This window comes from Balearica regulorum, chromosome 1, assembly GCF_011004875.1.
Source record: "Balearica regulorum gibbericeps isolate bBalReg1 chromosome 1, bBalReg1.pri, whole genome shotgun sequence".
Classification (NCBI taxonomy): domain Eukaryota; kingdom Metazoa; phylum Chordata; class Aves; order Gruiformes; family Gruidae; genus Balearica; species Balearica regulorum.
Genome location: NC_046184.1, coordinates 81277601 through 81295390, shown reverse-complemented (window position 1 = coordinate 81295390; position 17790 = coordinate 81277601). Strand labels below are relative to the sequence as shown.

Genomic DNA, 17790 nt, shown 5'->3' with positions numbered 1-17790 from the left:
GTGGGGACTTTCCTGCCAGCCAGGGCCAACCCACCGCAAAACAGAAAGTTCATAAAAGCTTCTCTTAATGACACTGAATGAGTTGGGTGTGTAAAACCTTGTTTATCTGGCCTGTTATTGATTTAAGGTGAGGTTAGGCAGTGAGCTAAATTGCACAGGTGAGAAGCAATTTAACAGTACCTGGACTCATTTCATCAGAGGTTCATCTGCCTATGCATTTTTGAGGATGACTGGGAATGATTTCCATAGATGTCATTAATGCTGTTATTGCTATGCAGCTAGATGACTTCAGGGACTGACTCATGAATTACAATATTTAGTGCAGAAATCTTCCTTTCATCATAAGTTTAAAACAGTGAAAATTCCAGTGCTCAGTTCAGAAAAGATCTTTCAATTTGAATATACATCTTGCTGAACCAGACAGCCAAGTCATTCTCTTACCTACAGAACTGACAAAGCAGGGATAACATTTGTGCAAGTCATCTCTTGTTTCAGTACATTTTACTGATGACCTGAATGGAGTTGTTTCAAAGATGGTAGGTCAACCCCATCCATCAAATGGAAGCAACTTTCAGTTGCTCTCATGAACCAGATTAAAACCAGGCAGGGTAGAAGTGACAAGTTCCTTACTTCATGGCCAGTCTCAAGACTTCTGTGATTCCCATTCAGTTTTCACTCATTTGATATTAGCAACATAACAACAATCTCACCTCTTTAAATTAGAATTAAAACTTTTTTTTTTTTTTTTTTTTTAAGAACAACAAAGAACATGTGCCAGCAGTGGATAAGACACGGGCCAAAGTCTACAGGCTTCTGGCACTGTGGCCCTGTTTCTTCCAGCTGAGGAGTAATAATTTGACACCTCTGAAGCAGCAGGACCTCATACTCCGACAACTGCAGCCTTGTTCTACAACTCTAAGCCATTCGAACACATGACAAAAATCACAGTCAGCAACATCCATAGTGGATTTTTTTCCCACCTTAGCAGTTCTTTCTCTCTTCTGATGTGGGCTTGGAGATATACTCTGTGGTATCACTGTTAAGCTTTTCATTTATTTTTCCACACTTACCTACACAGAATGAAACACTCCCTTTTAGATGCCAGTCCAAATTATTCAAGAATACTTTTGACAGCTGCCAAGTAATTTAGAATGATACCTTCTTAACACCTTCTCAAAACAGACCTGACAACCCAGAAGAGTAAAGCTTCCCCCCCACTTTTAACCATTCTGTGCATGCTGAATTTACCAAGGCTATCAATTTCATTGAAGCACAGTTTTTTCTTCTTAGTAGGGTGAAGGGGCTTCATGTTCCTCAGGGCAGAATGCACATTGCCATTTACAAATTACTATAGTTTTCCTCCACTTGTCACTGTGAAAATACACACTTTGGCTGATAAGACCTTAACAAAATGTGGAGTGTTTTACTTGCAGAGGATGACCTGTTAAAATATTTGATGGATTCTGCAGGAGCATACAAGCTACTGAACTGGCCAAACAAAAGTCTTGCTTTCAAGGGCCTGATTGTACCACTTTTACATTTACAGTGCAGCAAATATGAAACCACCTGATTGGTTTAATACACCTGCCTATCTGGGTTACCCTCATTTTTCTTGCTTCAATCCAGAATAATCTACCAGAAAATAAGGTGTGATGCTGGCTGACTCCTTTTGCAACACTGATAAGCGGTCCATGGGCAGAACAGGAAAAACCTGGCATGTGTTCAGAACGAAGGCTTTCACAGAGGGTGGCTCACTGTCATTAAATATTAATAAAACATGCAACTTCAAATGGAGTTCCCACAATGATCCAGTTAGAGGGCATATAGCCAGGAATGCTTTTAGATATGTGGCTTTCTTTTAGTGCATGTGGCCTTCTTTCAGTGCATGTGGCCATGAGCAGAACCCTTGGGGACATGGGTATTTGATTCAGGAAACTCCCCCAAACAGTAAAAATATAAAAATAAAAAAGCTGTATCACTTACCTAAAACAATATGTCCCTGTGAAATACACGGATATATAATACCTAGGCAGCATAAACCATGTGTTCATCATTATGGATAAATACATCTCTCAGCACTAGACATTTTAGAAAGTAGATTAAAAAAGAAAGCCCCAAGCAGTGTTAAAAAAAAAAAAAGAAGCTAAAAAACCCAAACCAAAACAAAAAGCAGGAAGGACCTGTCATTGCTGCAGCAATTAACCCTTCTACCTTATCCCTCACTCTTAAGCTCCTGTTGACTGTGAGTCCAAGAAGTAAAAAAAAAAAAAAAAAAAAAAAAAAAATATATATATATATATATATAGTAATGAGGAGCAGGGCCAGGCAGGTCTAGGTTTAATTTTTGGCATAGTTGTTGCTTACTGAGCAGGCCTCTTCCCTGAAGGAAGCTGACAGTTGACATGGAGGTGTTAGAAGAGTGAGGCAGTAGCTTGCACTTCAGGCCAGGTCTGGAGAGCTTCAGATCCCATTCTCAAACAGGAACACAAGTCTTCATTATTGCAAAGAGTGTTACAAACACAATGCCTTCCAAATTGACCAGTACTCACAGACTACTAGTAATGACAGCTACAGAAAGACCAGAGACAGATATGAAACTTTGATTGCTCCATTTTAACAGATGTGACAGATCTCCGGGATCTGCTGATGAACTGTCCCCCTTCCCTGCTCTCTATGGAGTGTAGCTGTTAGAAATTATGGGGTTTCTTCTGTTTTGAGCATTCAGTGTGGCACAGGGATCTTTTTAAGAGCTCTGCAGTATATTTGGACTAGGCTGGTACTTGACCTTCATGAAACAGCTGAGTCAAGATGAGGGAAGGAGTAGGGTTAGCCATTCAGCAGGTGGCACCCTTCCCTTCTTTATTTGGTCCTCAACTACCGTTTCAGCATGGCACTTGTAGGCATGGTGTTGTCAGCATACAAGGCGTGGTGTTTTCAGATGTATTAAAGGCACACAGAAATCATGAATATTAGCAAGTTGGCATTTGCCCCCCTTTCTAATCTCACTCGCAGATAAAGTTGTAATATCTAATTAGATTGCTTCCCTTAGTCAAGAACCCAGAGAGCCTGACTGGAGAGGCTCTTCACCATCACAGTCTCCCAGGAACATTGCCTGCTTTTCCAGTAACTACTGAAGTGACAAAAGCTAATCCAGGCCTCTTATTCTTTCATTATGTCAATTATTTTTATTTATTTCATTTTCAAAGTATCAAGAGTGTGCTCTTTGGAAAATGCAAAACTTTTGTTGTTGCCTTTGGCCAACAGTAGCTCACTCGTCCTATCTACAGACACATGTCCTAGTCTATGGCTATATGCCTTTAGAGGTTGCAGTCAGGTGCACTTGCCCTGATGTCTTGGCTGCATCAGAGCTTGCCTTTAACTGGATGTTTTTTGCTATATGCTTCCAGATGTTGTATTCAAGTTGACTGCAATTGGGTAGACTCCTCATGAAAACCCAGTGATCTCAGTAATATAGTGAATCAGTTATTTTTTTACATACATTTTTATTGTTCCTGTAGCAGCAATCCCTCACTACTGCCACACACACACACACCAAAACCTGACACAAGGTGGTAGTGGAGAGAAGGGAAAGAGGAGGGTGAAAGAATTTAGAAGTATTGTAGATATCAACGAATTCATGTGTTTTCCCTGTGGAAGGCTCACAGCAGACTGGAAATTAAGAGTCCAGCAATATGAATAGTGAATGTGATATAGGACTTTTAAATTATGGTGAAAATCTTGAAAAGATTGAACCAGAAAAAAAATGCATTGATTAAGGAATAGAGTCGGAGTCAATGTTCTGGATATTTCCAAGAAGTGACTTTGGAGTAAAATGAGAAGCATGATCACAGAGAACTAGGAAACAAAAGCTAAATCCTTGCAGCTGCAATCGGAATAAGAACTCCATGATCCTAAAACTGGAATCCCTGTGGTAAAAGAACATGAAGAGAAAACAGGAGGAGAGAGGGGAAAGGTCATGCCATGCCAGCAGAAGAAGGAGAGTACCTCAGCAATGCTCTAATCAGCCTTCCCAAACTAGTCAACACCTTGGAACAGCTACATGCTGCCTAAAACTGGGAACCAGTGCAAATGTGGTAAGTCAAAGCACATCATCTTCACAGAAATCCAGGTAAATCAGTGTGAAAGAGAAACCTTTTGTATTTATGCAACCACAGAATGAGTTAGGGAATAGGGATACCTGAAGTAAAGAGTACATTTCCTAGGTTTCTAAAAAAACTTCACCTGATAGGGGCTGACATCATCCTGTGCAAGGTAATGGGGAAGAAGTCCTCCTGAGGAGAATTACCCAGTGCTCTTCCAGCAAGAAAAAGACAAAGCTTAAATAACTTATGGACTTTCTATCCTTTTGTTTTCAATACAGAGATGCTGTCAGAAAAGAAAGAAGAAAGCAAGGGACTTTGCACTTGAACTAGGATACAATGAAGTTAATCATGTTCTTCAGTTCATCTGATGATTAATTCACTGGTTTGGGGTAGGTTCCAAGACTCTATAACTTGCTTAAACCATCTATTTCAGAGCAGAACTGCTGAGCAGGTGCTAACGTAATTGCTTCTGATATAGCTGTAAGCTAGCTGTAACTGGTTAGCTTGAGAACAGCTAGTCGTGTAGTCCTGGCATGCCATAACCCCTGATGAGCTATCAGCAGATTATTTAAATAAAATGGGATTTGTTTGTTTGGTGTTTGTTTTGGTTTTTTGGTTTTGTTTTTTTAACTTTTCCCAGCCTATGCTACAATCCATGCCATTGCAGATGCCCTGGTAGCAGCATGCATGCTGACTATTTAAAGTTAATTAAAGTGCATCTAAGATAAGTGCATTCTTTGAAGTGAGCATTGTTTAGCTTGTCCCTTAGATCTTTGAATATGACTGCAAATGTACAGAAAGCCTCAAGAGCAGGCAACAGGCCTGAGCAACTCACCGTAGCCAGTTGCTGTGGAGAGTCAATACTGCTTTCTGTGCTAGTCCTCATTCTGGGAATGATAGACATGTGGAACACCTTGTCAAAAGGTGTCATTGATGCAAAGACTTCAAATGAACTTGAAGTTCATGGGTTCAGAAGAAGACTGGACAAGAGTACAGAGGATAACTCTAACTAGACAAAGTGTATCAGATTCAGGAGCTATCTTAGGCTGGAAATAGAGGCTGGGAGAACATTTGGAGAAAGTATAGTACAATTTGGTCTTGGCTTGGCTACAGTTTGGCATCTGTTTATGGCCACTGTTGGAAACTAGGACTTTGCTAAACAGTCTCAGATGACCTGTTACAGCCATTGTTAAGTGGTCAGATGAACTTGAAAAGCAACTTGGATTCTCTGGAAAGGAAGATGTATTACTGTATAGAAAACACTTGGGGATATTGGATTAATGGGGTTCATGCAGGAACGGTCCTCAGATTGTGAAAATCTACAGGATCTCACTGGAATCAAGGAGCTTCACTAGTTTACCACAGCCCTGTGCAACATAGGTAAAAATATGCTGTTTAAAATACTTAATGTTCTGCATGACACTAAGCAGATGAATACATTTAATAAATTATTTGATTCATGGCTTTGGCATCCCCAATAAACATTTAAAATGGTTAATGGAAGTGCTTTTTACTTCTGGACAAAAACTACTAAAAGGGCTGACTCTGAAATATTTGAGAAGTTTGGTTTGTATTAATGTTTAAAGGTTGGATTCTTATCCCAAACTTTTTGGATATTTTTGGGCAGTGAATTGTATGTGAACAAGCTTTCCTGTGTGGTTTATAGGCCTTATGCTTGGCAGTGTTAAAATTACCACAGGAAGAGCTTTTTCTCATGGCATTTTGGCTTCCGGTCACAAGCATAGCCTGGAAGTCAAGAGGCGTGGGAAATTAAAATAAGAGGGGAAACAGTTAACCAGAATTCTGTGAAAAGGCTTTGGATTCACTGGAAATTATGGGAAGGTCAATCCTTATGGTATCCAGATCCATTCTCCCATGCCTAATAAATTACAGGATTAGGTCAACAAAGTTAGACATATAAAGAGACACTAAAATGTCTGGTCTTTCTGTTTGCCAGCTGAAGACTTTTCTCCCACTCTGTAGCCTCTAAATTAGGTGAGACAAACTGTTAATTCTCCAGTTAACAGAATCTTGATTGCTTCTCTTGGGAAACCATGTCATAATTAAGAGTTCATAGTACCATGATGCTTTTTTCCCTGGTATTTAGCAATATTACTTAATATCATTATTGTTTAATCTAGTTACTCCTCTGAACTCCTTCTGATTTTATGAATTTAGCCTATTACACATCTCTAAAGTAGGAGAACATAAATAATGCCCATTTACAAAATGATATAAAATGAACATATGACATGCCATACACTATACACAGAATCTGAGCCAAATCAGGCAACAGAACCCAGTTTCTCAGTTTTTGGACAAGTATTTTAACTCCAAGTTTACCCATGCTCCATTGGAAGTGGAGTGGGCCAGTTTGGTCCAAACTGTTGTTCAAAAGCACATCTGATTTGGAAATCAGTGGCTCGGAAATGAGGTGTACTGCTGCATCCCCAGTGTATCCTCAGCACAGCAGCAATTCTTTTCACTCTGCTGCTCCTTCAGGCCCTGACCCCTCTGTGTGGAGATACACAGGCCCTGATGCTTCATCAACCCTGTCCCACTCTCGCCATCCTCTAACCAGTTGATACTCCCTTGGAAGTGGACCCTTCAATTCTACACATTTTCCTGAGAGAAGATTCACTTTATCCTTCATGATGACTCTTGGTATGTTCAAATTTTGCCACAGAGTAGCTTTTCCAGCAGGTCTCAGATTATTCTGGGTCTTCGCTTCACGATCCCCCACCTCTGCCTTTTATTGAGAAGGAAAACGATCTTATGCTAGAAAGAGAGACACAGAGGTAGCTTAACCTTCAAGTTTAATTGAAACTTGAAATAAAAAAAAACAATGAGAAAGCTTCAGTCACATAATCCAGGTCACTTGACAAGCTTGAGTTTTCAATCTGAGGTAGGAGGCTGTATCGGAAAGGATTTATATGTTAGGTTGTCTGTCAGCACCCCTGGCTCCCATGGCAGGGTCCTACTTGCTTCAATAAAGTCAGTCACTTGAAGAAGCGAGATCTGTCTTCGTATGGAGGTACTTAATTTTAGAGAAGTGGATTTTAGGTTTGGAAAACCATGAGTTTGATTTAGATTCACATTTACTGCCACAAGTATGTAATCTGAAAGCCCAGCAAAGAACAGTTGATTTCACCTTCAAACATTATCATCAATTTTATTCTGTAGAGGGTAATGCTTTATTAGTATCTGGAAAAAGGGAAAAGTTAACTAAGTGATAGAGTCAGTATTTGTCTCCTCTGAAAAAAAAATAATAATAAATTGCATATTATGTTAGGGAGGCCTGACTGATGTGAAATATTCAAATCTCATAAAATGGTCTAAATATAGTGAGTCCACCTCATATATGAGTTGAAAGAAAGTGAAATCTAAAGGAGCATTTCAGTAGAGCTGACCAGATGTTGGTCTGTATCCAAGGGTTTCGTTTCAGCATAATGAACTAATCAGATCCTATCCAGCCCTATACTTCCCCACAGGAGAGATAGCATCTTTCTGTTACATCCCCAAGCTGTTGAAATCAGCATAAATTCCTGACTGCGAGCTTCATTGGCCCAGAAGAAAGGGAAGTGGTGGTACAGTATTATGCAATGACTATTTTGCTTGGGAAATCTTTAGTCGTTTTGATTCAGACTAGTTAGTATTTGTCCGTCTCCTGGATTTATTGCAACAGCCATCTTTTAAGAAAGATTTCAGGGTGATGGGATATTGCGCACAGGATACAGGTGAGATAAGTGGGTCTTCTCTGTTAGGGAGAAGGTGAGGGAGAAGGGAGGGTTTGCTATATGGTTTGTTTTGTTCTAGTGACCCACGGCAGCTGGAACTACTGGAGTGTGGGGAGTAAAATCTCATTAAAATGAGATTTTAATATTTGCCATGGCGTTGGCAGTTTGGGAGAAGTATCTTTTAAAATTGATTTGTTATAAAACAAATATCTGTATATGGAAATAGCATTTGATTAGAAACTGTCTACTTTTCTTCAGCAGACATATGGGCTCTGGTTTCAGAGCATCCGTCTTAATATGTTTATCTTCACAGACATCCAGAAAGTTTTACCACAGGAAACTGATATGCAGAGATTAAATGACTTTCCCATAGTCATATAGGAAGTGTGTGGCAGAGCAAGAAAATGAATCCACAACTCCTGAATCCTTGGCTACTATCTTAGCCACTTCTTTTCCCCCTGCAAAACAAACCTTATGTTAGAATTTAAGTTTCTGGGTGTACTTCAAGTCTCACTGGGAGTCCAGCTCCATACATTTAGTAAGACCACTGTGAATTTTCTCCAAAGCTCTTCTGACTCAGAAAGTGGAAAAATAAAGTAGGTCTTTTATGTAACTGTGTGAAGAGGCAACTTAGACAGCAGCCAAACCTTTCAAGGAAAGTGGATTTCCCTTGTGTGTTCTGGCTTATAAATCCTGTCTTTTTTATTTTAAGAATATAATTGTTGCACCTTCCAAAACAACACACAAGAAGCCAACTGCAACAATCAGTGTCTTGTGTGCCTGTGAAGGACCTTGGCCAATGCAAGGGAAGAGGAGTTGGTATCACATTAATGAAAAAAAAAGGCACAAAAACCAAAACAAATGGGTTTAATCACGACAAATAAATAACTTTTGGCAAGAAATCATCTGTTGGGTATACATAAATGAGTCATTTTGTCTCTATGATCTCTAATCAAAGGGGAGAATTGGACCCTTCCAGATGCTGATTCAGTCCTCCTGAGATAGGTTTCTAAAATTAGTGTGATGAATCATTATCTAGAAGCTCCTGTCTCCCTTCACTGTCTGTAGAGGACCTTACAGTAGATATATGACTTTGACATGAGGGAAAACCCAAACATTATTTCTCTTATATACAAAGCTTTTCCTAAAATGTAGTAAAGCAGTTAAGGCATCCTCCTATTTCTTCGCTCTGATTTGCTCCAATCGTATGTTCGTCTGTATATATTGCATAAGTTTTGAGAAAAAAAAAAAAAAAAAGATGATGATGAAGGAGCTTCCAAAAACTTTAAAGTATGCTGGAGACATTTTCCTATACATAAATATCACTTCTTGAATATATGTACAGTTAAAATTCCTCATAAAAATAAAATCTAATTACTTCATTGTAATTCTTCTTTAGTCAGCTAATGAAGGAAACTGATAAACATGAAGTAAAATCAGAATCTTCCTTGAAAAGACACTATGTTGTAGAATCTTTTCCTTCTCCAGAAATTCCTGTTTGTCACTTGTCAGTAAGAGAAAAAGCAACAAAACTCGTAAGTAGATGAGGTGTTGCATCCTTTCACCAGGACATCAGTGTCCAACTGCTTCTGCTGCCTAATAAAAGAGTTCTTTTAGGCAAATTAAAGGCAACATTTGCCTCTAATTTCCTTTCACTTTTAAATAATTTCTTTTATCCTCAGGTTGGCTTTCACCCAACATGATCTTTTTTAAGGTATCCATTTAGGACATTTTTCACTTCAGAATCTTTCTTCAGTTGCGTGATTAGAGAAGAAATATTTTACCATTATACTAATGTCTAGCACAACAGCACTTGGATATTTCTGAGTGCTACCTTTACATAATTTATTAAAAATAAAACCAGGAAACTAAAAATTCTACCTCTCTTTTGAGTTAGAGTTCCTCCCTAATTTAGAAATCCTTCCAAATGGTCAGTATTACATTGATACATACACGATGTAGGAGACCAAGGCTATGAGTATACAAGATTCATGCACCAGCACGCATGTGCACATGTACCAAAAGAATAAGCAAATTCTACAAACATAAAGTAAGTGACAAACCTAACTGATAACAGTACCTGCAATGCAAAAGCTTAACTATTGCAACATCAAAAAACAATTTTTGTCCTGTGACACTACGAGTCTCATTCCTGCTTTGAAAGTCTGCATGTTTTTGTAGGGATCTAATGTGATTCTTCCAGTTTAAATTCTAGAGAGAACTGAAAAAAAACCCCATAGTTTTTTCCATGAGTGTATAACAGTAGAATAATCACATTGTTCTTTGCTACTAGTTATGTATTTTGCAATAACCCTATTCTCCTACAGAGCTCTTTCTGCTTATACTTCTACTTTGCTTACATTTTTAAACTTCCTTTCTTAACTGCTCTACTGGGCGAGTGCAGGTTCTTGCATGTGAGCAGCGCTGGGAGCCACTGGGCTATCCACACTGCCTCTGACAAACTCACCAGTCAAGCTATTGACCCCAAAACATTTTCCAGCCTCAGGATTCCCTTCTGGCAGTGCAAGAGCTGAACTCACGTCGTTGGGCAAAGACAAAACAGAAACCATGCTTAAAATAGTAGATGATGACATATAGATTGTCTGGATTTTATTTTTAACTAAGAAGTCAACCTTGTGCCAGTGAAAGTGATGGCTGAGACGATGTCCAATTAAAGTCTTAAAGTGATTGGACTTGCTGATGAGGACCATCTCCCTCCAGGCTGTGCCAGGGTAACCCAGTCCTGAGCTACTTCAGAATCTGACCTTCCATTCTTTCTCTAATACCTCTCCATAGGTTACTTTTTGACCATATCTGCTATTGCCTTTGCAGCATACCTCTGTCCCAGCTCATCTCTTCCGCCTGCTGTTCCTGTCCTGGCTGTCTCCCAAATCCCATCTAGCTCCTGCTAATTCAGCATAGCACTCTCATATAACTATATGAAGGCACTTCCTATTCCATTACATGGTCATTTGGAGTAACTAACACGCAGTTATTTGGTCTGCAGCACTGAGAGTCACTTGGAGATGAAACTGAAACATTCTAATTTGAAAGGGGGCTACTAAATTATCAAGCCTGGTGAAGAAAAAGCAGATGTGTACAATACATACAATACACCTGGTTTTTCTTCATTAGGAAAGCAACAGGCTCCTGTAGTTCTTTTTTTCAATGAAAATATAGTATGTGCCATTTCTTTAGACAACAGACATTAAACTCTGACAACTTAAGCAAGCCATATTTTCTACTTGCAGTAACAGATAATTTACATCTAAAAATATTAAAACAATTGTCCAAGGAGATCACAGAAGCATTAATAACATTGATTTTTAAGAAAGACTGGAACACCAAGAAATTGTAGAGGCTTGATAAGAAACAACCACTGATTATAGTTAAGAATTCAGTTGGTGGAATCAGGGCAAGTACAAGATGAGCCTGACACTGATCTTAGGCAAAATCACAGAGAGGCTGCTATGGGACACTATGCAAAAGGAATGAAGAAATTGTAACATCAAGATGAAAGATATGCTGTCATAAAAGGCTTGTGTTTATTTTCTGATTATTTCCTTTCTTTTCAAGACTACAGGGTTGATGGTTACAGATAGTTGTGTAGACATACTGGGTTTAGCACTCTATAAAGCATTTGATACAGTCCCATGTGACTTGTTTTTTCATCTGAAAAACAAATAAATAGTGCTAGCAAAAATGAACATCAGGATAGCTCATGTTAAATATATCAAGGGTTAACAGATTACAGTATTTTTTGTTAAAAAAAGGATCATCATACAGTACTGTTTCTACTGGTATCCCATAGTCTCCTTTCCTGGCTGAATGTTACTCGGTGTCTTTATCACAGATCTCAAAGATTGGCAGAAAAATTAAAAAAATATATACATTAAATGTTATTGGAATGGCAAGTGATATCAGAAAGAGATCATATTATTCTGGATACAAATTAGCACAGATCACATGATAAAGTGGGCTTACTTGAGACACGTGCATTTTAAAACACACGAATGAAGAATGGAGACCATGCCTTTAAAATAGGCAAGTACTCTAAATTAGTAGCTCTGAAAAACATGAGGATTCTGGTAAATGATCATTTGTGAATTCTGGTGAAATGTTGAGACTATCTTTGTAGACATAATTTTTGGTTACAATAGAAGGAGACTACTGAGTAGAAAAAGAAAAAGAATATCACCCCTCTATCTGGCACCAGGGAGAGTTTTTGGGTGTCGTCCATCCAGTTTGATGTCTACCCTGAAAAAAACATGTAGAAAAACTGGAAAGTGTTTAGTTATGAGAATGACCTGAGATTACAAATACGTGTCTCTCAGTGTGAGACAGGTTTGAAAATAGCACAGTCTGAAAGTAATTTCAGATAATACTTTCTAATCTAGCAGAAAAAGATGCAGATAAGATTCAGTGACTAGAAGCTGCAGTTAGACATAATCCGGGCTAGGAGTTTGCCTTTTTAACAGGGTGACAAGTCAGGCATTGGCATTATGGTGCTTTGTCTCTCAGCTGAGAACTTGAAATCCAACTCAAACCTGGACACATGGGATCAGTCAGCTGGAGCTCTGGGCTTGAAGTAGAAATTTCTGCGTGAGATGCTGTAGCCTGCACTATGCAAGAGTCAGAGTGGTTTATAATTTTCCCATGGGGGTTTTGAAACCTCTGAAAAACTCAATTTACTTGTTGTGGAAGACAGGACCAGAGTTCTTGTGTCTCCAGAAGAGATACGGCCATCCACCGAAGTGCAGTCTGCAGACTAAGAGGTGTGGAAGAGTTAGATGAGGAAGGTGCCCCACTGGATTGTTTAAACTCACTGTATCTGAGGCAGACCTGAATGAGGTTTTAATGTACATTAAAATTATTCCGTAGGCAGTTATATACTGTGAAGCCAAAACATTTCCTTTCCTCCACTTCCCCCCCTCCCAAGCCCTAAGGCTTTCATTTACAGTAGAAAAATGGAGCCAGTAAATCTATACTGTTCTATAAACACAGCAGCACAATGTCTGTTAAAATTCTGGGCAATTTCTTGTAATCATATATACTTAAGTAAAATTTACATGATCAAAACGGGCTGATCTTGGGCAATGGCTCTTTGTCAGCCTATAGTGATTAGCACATCGGTGCTGCCAGGACAAAATTCTGTCAGCACCACAAGAAGCAATTTCATCAGGTTTCTTTTTACACAGACTTGCGGCTCACACTGGCCCTGCAGCCTACTAGACTTTTTTTTTTTTTTCTTTTCCCTAGCCATGCAGTCTGACTCTTCAGATGGAAATTAAAACAATTTCAAGAATGAGGAGTTCTAGCTTGTTTCTAAAAATAGCCCTGATCTTCAGCAGGGGATGTGATTCCTTAGCCATGTGCAACAAAGATGACCTCTTTGTCAGGTCTAGCCTGCAGCAGGAGGTGTCTGCTCCTGGTCTACTTTTACATTGGTTCACAAATAAACAGCAAGTTCCTCTGGCTGGCCTCCCTCGCCAAAGGCAGGCAAGGAACATTCTGTACGAGGAAGCACTCACAATCATTCGAGGGGCCAGCTCTTATGAAGTTAATTGAGGCATCAACAACGTGTGTTAAGCATTAATACTTCACTAATACGTTCATGGGTTGCACAGCTACATATTATATAAGTGCACAGTAAACACAGTACCATACATTTGGGATCTCCTATGGACGTGAGTTGAAAGAGAATGCATTTATTTTTGCAAAATGGAGTCTTTGTGCTCAGATCTGAAACTTATGTAACATGCCAGGGACACCAGAATATATCACCTACTTTTCTGAAAAGAGTTGAATAAACCAGAAATGTGTGTGAAATTTTACAGAAAAAAAAAAAAAAAAACCTAATTAAAAAAAAAGGTCACTTGAGTCCTATATGAATTACATCTTTTAGAAAAACAAAACAGGGAAGGGAAAAATTTAAAGTTAAAGCAACATGAAAGTCATTGCAATGTGAACACGTTGGAAAATTAACCCCTCTTTTAATGATCTTTAGTATCCAGGAATTAGAAAACTACACTGCAGTGCAGGCACAATGGGAGAGTGAAATTTGAGGTAAAGAAGAGGGTCTCAGTGCCCCATTCCAGCAATAAAAAAAGACTCAGATGGGATAAACCAAAAATGTATACCAAAACATGTTTTCATTGCACAGTGCTGTTAGAACAAGAACCTGGACGTATATCTCTGACCTTGAAGCAGCACATACACCCGGGACACGAGTACACACATCACCCTGTCCCAGCTGTATCACCGTGTTGTGATTAACGAATTTGGAGACGTGGAATAACACTGCTGATAATGTCTGTGCTGGAGACCCATCATTTGGGTTTAGGAGAGAAACATCAGAGGAGAGACAGTGCCGTGTCTCTTTGTAATGGCCTTCTCCCGGCACAAGTTATCAGCAGTTTAGCTATGTACAGGGTGATTGCCTCCGTAACACTGGGCAAAGAGACAAAGTTACTCAAGAGACAGAGCAGGATCTAAAGTCAGGGAAGTATTATTTCACGCGTTAGAGCCATTAGCTCTTTTAAAGCAAGTGGTAACACTAATTTTTTTTTTATTCCTGTTGCTGGCTTATGTGATAAAAGCTCATCTCCACACACACGAAGGCACATGGAGGCAAAGGCAGGTAAGGGAACCCAGATAATACCCTCATATGGCTGCTACTATCCCAGGAGCCATCAGCCCATCAGTGGCTCATCTCTGCACACATGGCGGAGCAGAGAGGCACAACGGCAGGTGGGGGCACCCCAAAAACCTAGTCAGAGAAATAAGCCCTCACCCTGGCCCCTCCCAGGGCTGCCACAGTGGAGCATCAGTCCCATGGTCCATCAGTGACACCCATTAAGATGAATCACCTGGAATATCTCTCCAGGTCACCTCACAGACTGCGGGGGTCACAGATCGGGGTATGGGACACTTCACAGGATGCAGAGGATTGTATAAAATTTACCACGGGATGTTTAGTGAAGGAAATGAAAGCTGGGAAAGGGAGAGATCAAGGTGGTTTGGGAAGAGGAAGTGTGGAAAGTAGGGACAATAGGTGGCAAAAGGGGCTGATGATGTTTAAACTGTTTCTTGTCAGTACACTTGTCTGGCCATGACCTCTGCCTGATCAGTCCAGTCTGTCCTGTCTTCCTAATAAACGCTGCTTCTGGGTGACAGGCTCTCTATTCCGTGTGCATGTGTGTGTATGGAGGTCCAAGTGGCAACCACTGAGAGGATGCCATGGGTCAGAGGGCCTGTGCACCTGTGGTGCTGGCAAGTCCAGCAGGCGAGGGTGTGCGTGTAAGTGTGTGATCGCTAGTGAGTATCACAGGCTGGATTTGGCACTAGGTGGGCAAAGTGGCCTGAGAGCCAGGCGTGTGTATCTCCCTGAGTGGAGCAGGAGGAGGCAGCTCGAGGAGCTGGCTATCAGAGAACCCCTTGTGTGTGTGCGTGCCTCTGAGCAGAAGGCAACAGGGGACACGAAGAATCTAGGACCTGGGTGGGCTGGAGTGAGGCTGGTCTAGTGAGAAGGTCTGTAAAGATAGGGTAGGCACACCTGTACACAGTCAAAAACTGAATGGGCAAGGATCGTGTTGATCTGTTCTCAGAATACAGGGACAAGAAGACATCCATTGAATATGAAATGAAACCTTTTGCTGTTAAACACAACACACTTCCTCGGGGAGCTCAGAGTCACAGTGTGTTACTGAGGATAAAGAGCTACCAAAGAGCCAAAAATAAAAAGAACAAGGTATTAAGACTACAGAGGATCGGTCTTCAAGGTGTAAACCCCAACCTTTAACTACCTAAAGTCAGAAAAAATATTTTTTATCTCAGTGTAGTACACTATAATTCTCCATTATGGACTTGATTAGCCTGGTACTTCTTGTGGTGAGAAGCACGGTCTACTTTCCCTGTGAGTAGCATAGTATCTTTTCTTTAACAGTGTTAAAATCTAATCTAAATCATTCCAGCACTTCATTTTCTGGAGCAATGATTAAGTAAAGAACTTGATCATGGACTTTAATGGAAGACTGCGCAAGAAGAGATGTGGAGAAGTACCCAGAAGAATAAGTGTTACTGTAGGTGCATTATTCAGTGATCTGATGGGTCTTGCTAAGTACATTTTTCTAAAAAAACCCAAACAAAACACCAACCAGATTCTGGATGCTGAACATTATCAGGAAATCTGAACATTGCCAAGTGGCTCCTAAAATGAAAGAACTGCAACCAGGTCACCTGTCCCTTTTGAGGTGAACATTGGACCTACCCTATGAAAAGCATTTAGCAATAAAAGTTGGCATAATCATTCAGACATTTGTACAGAGAGGCTGGTAAGGTGAGTCCCTCCTCTGCCACAGTCTTCTAGTGTGACCTTAGGTCTGTTGTTTAATTTCTCCTCACTGTGATTTTCCCATCTGTAAAGGGGAGATGTTACAGCCCTTCCTTAACTCATCAGCGTTTTTTTGAGCCTAAAAAAAATGGCATGATGAGGTGTTAAAAGCTATGCCAATAAGAATGACCCAAGTGGGTAGGTAAAATGACAGCCTACGTAGAAAGCAAATTCTTTACTAGTGAACTTTGCAGAAGGAGGTGCTCGGACATATTGGATACATAGAAAAGTAACTTCTCCATTGTTGATTTTTATTTCATAGATTTTCTTAACACTTTTTCCATTTAGGGGTTCTATCTATCTCCATGTTTCCTGCCCTCTCCTTCCCATTTGTTCTGGCATTGAAGCCACCATTAGACAGGCATTTGAGCCAGAGAATCCCAGATCTAAACTTCTTCAAAGACTGGAGGATGGGGGATGAAAACAGAGTCCTGGCTCCTAAAATGTAAGTTCAGCTGGGGATTCAAATTCCACCTAGTTTGGGGTTGTGTGATTGTGAGATTCCAGTTCAAGCCCATGTCTCCAGTCATAAGGTGGAATTCATGACATTAAAATTCTTTCCACAGCACGAAAGGGATGTCATCATAGGCAGTGCATTATGACTTCCCTACAGGTTGCTGCAGAAGAAGTAACTAACCCAGGAACAGCAGAGACCTTTAAAAAACATCATGACCTTTCAGTAATGGAAAACATGGGAAAATCTAAGTCTTAAAGAAACTCGTTTGATTCTGGCTTGGCACTCTGCAAATAGCTTCATAAAGAGAAGTTTAGGACAGGGAATTCTATGCTGCCTCCTTAACTGCAGGCACAGTTTTGCACGTAAATATTCTAAGCCTGAGATCTTGATTTATCCTAAACCAGGCACTGATGCTTCTAATGTGTAGGGATTAATTATGAGAGTGTCATTGTGAGAAAGGCAACCACAGCAACATCCAAGCTCTGAATCTGGACATGGAAAAAATAACAAAGCAGAAACAAAAACAAAGAAAAGCAATAGAGTCTGTGTTGGAGCCTTTCTAAAAATCATATGCAAGAATCCAGATGGAGAGAGTTCTGGATGCTGTTCGTGCCTAACATGATCAGCAGATAGATGAGTGGCTTGGAGACATGAGAAGTGAGCTAGAGAAAGTGCCAGACTGCTAGTTGGGATTTTAAGGAGTGTTTGTGGTAAACCACACTTCAGATCTTTTTTTGCTGTGGCCTGAATGCTGTCTTAGAGACCATGAATGGAAACTTAAGGACCAAATATTTTGGGGCTGGTCATGATTTCATGATAGTGATCCCATTTTCCAACCTGTAAGCCATTTCTCTCTTAAGACTTGTAAGCACCATTGGAACAAAAAAACAAGCCAGTCTCACTTCACCAAAAGGTTCATAGCATGCAGACCACAGTGTTAATAAATGAAAGGGCTATACAAGTATCCCCCCCTCCCCAAGCTTTAAGCTTGCCTTGCAATTATCTTTCAATTCTCTTCAGCCTTAACCACTCCAGTTTTGGGGCTGGGGAAATTCTCTTTCTCTTTGCATCTCCCTCCCTTTCTCCCCTCCCTGCTGCTAC

The 17790-nt window shown here is 40.1% G+C and overlaps 1 long non-coding RNA gene across 1 annotated transcript in view; it reads left to right on the top strand.

Moving 5' to 3' along the window:
- Window positions 1–7558: 7558 nt before the first annotated feature.
- LOC142602932 (uncharacterized) overlaps window positions 7559–17790 on the top strand; it is a 42562-nt gene continuing 32330 nt past the window's right edge. Inside the window, exon 1 of the long non-coding RNA XR_012836790.1 lies at window positions 7559–7840. This is a non-coding gene — a long non-coding RNA (uncharacterized LOC142602932). The remainder of the gene's footprint in view (window positions 7841–17790) is intronic.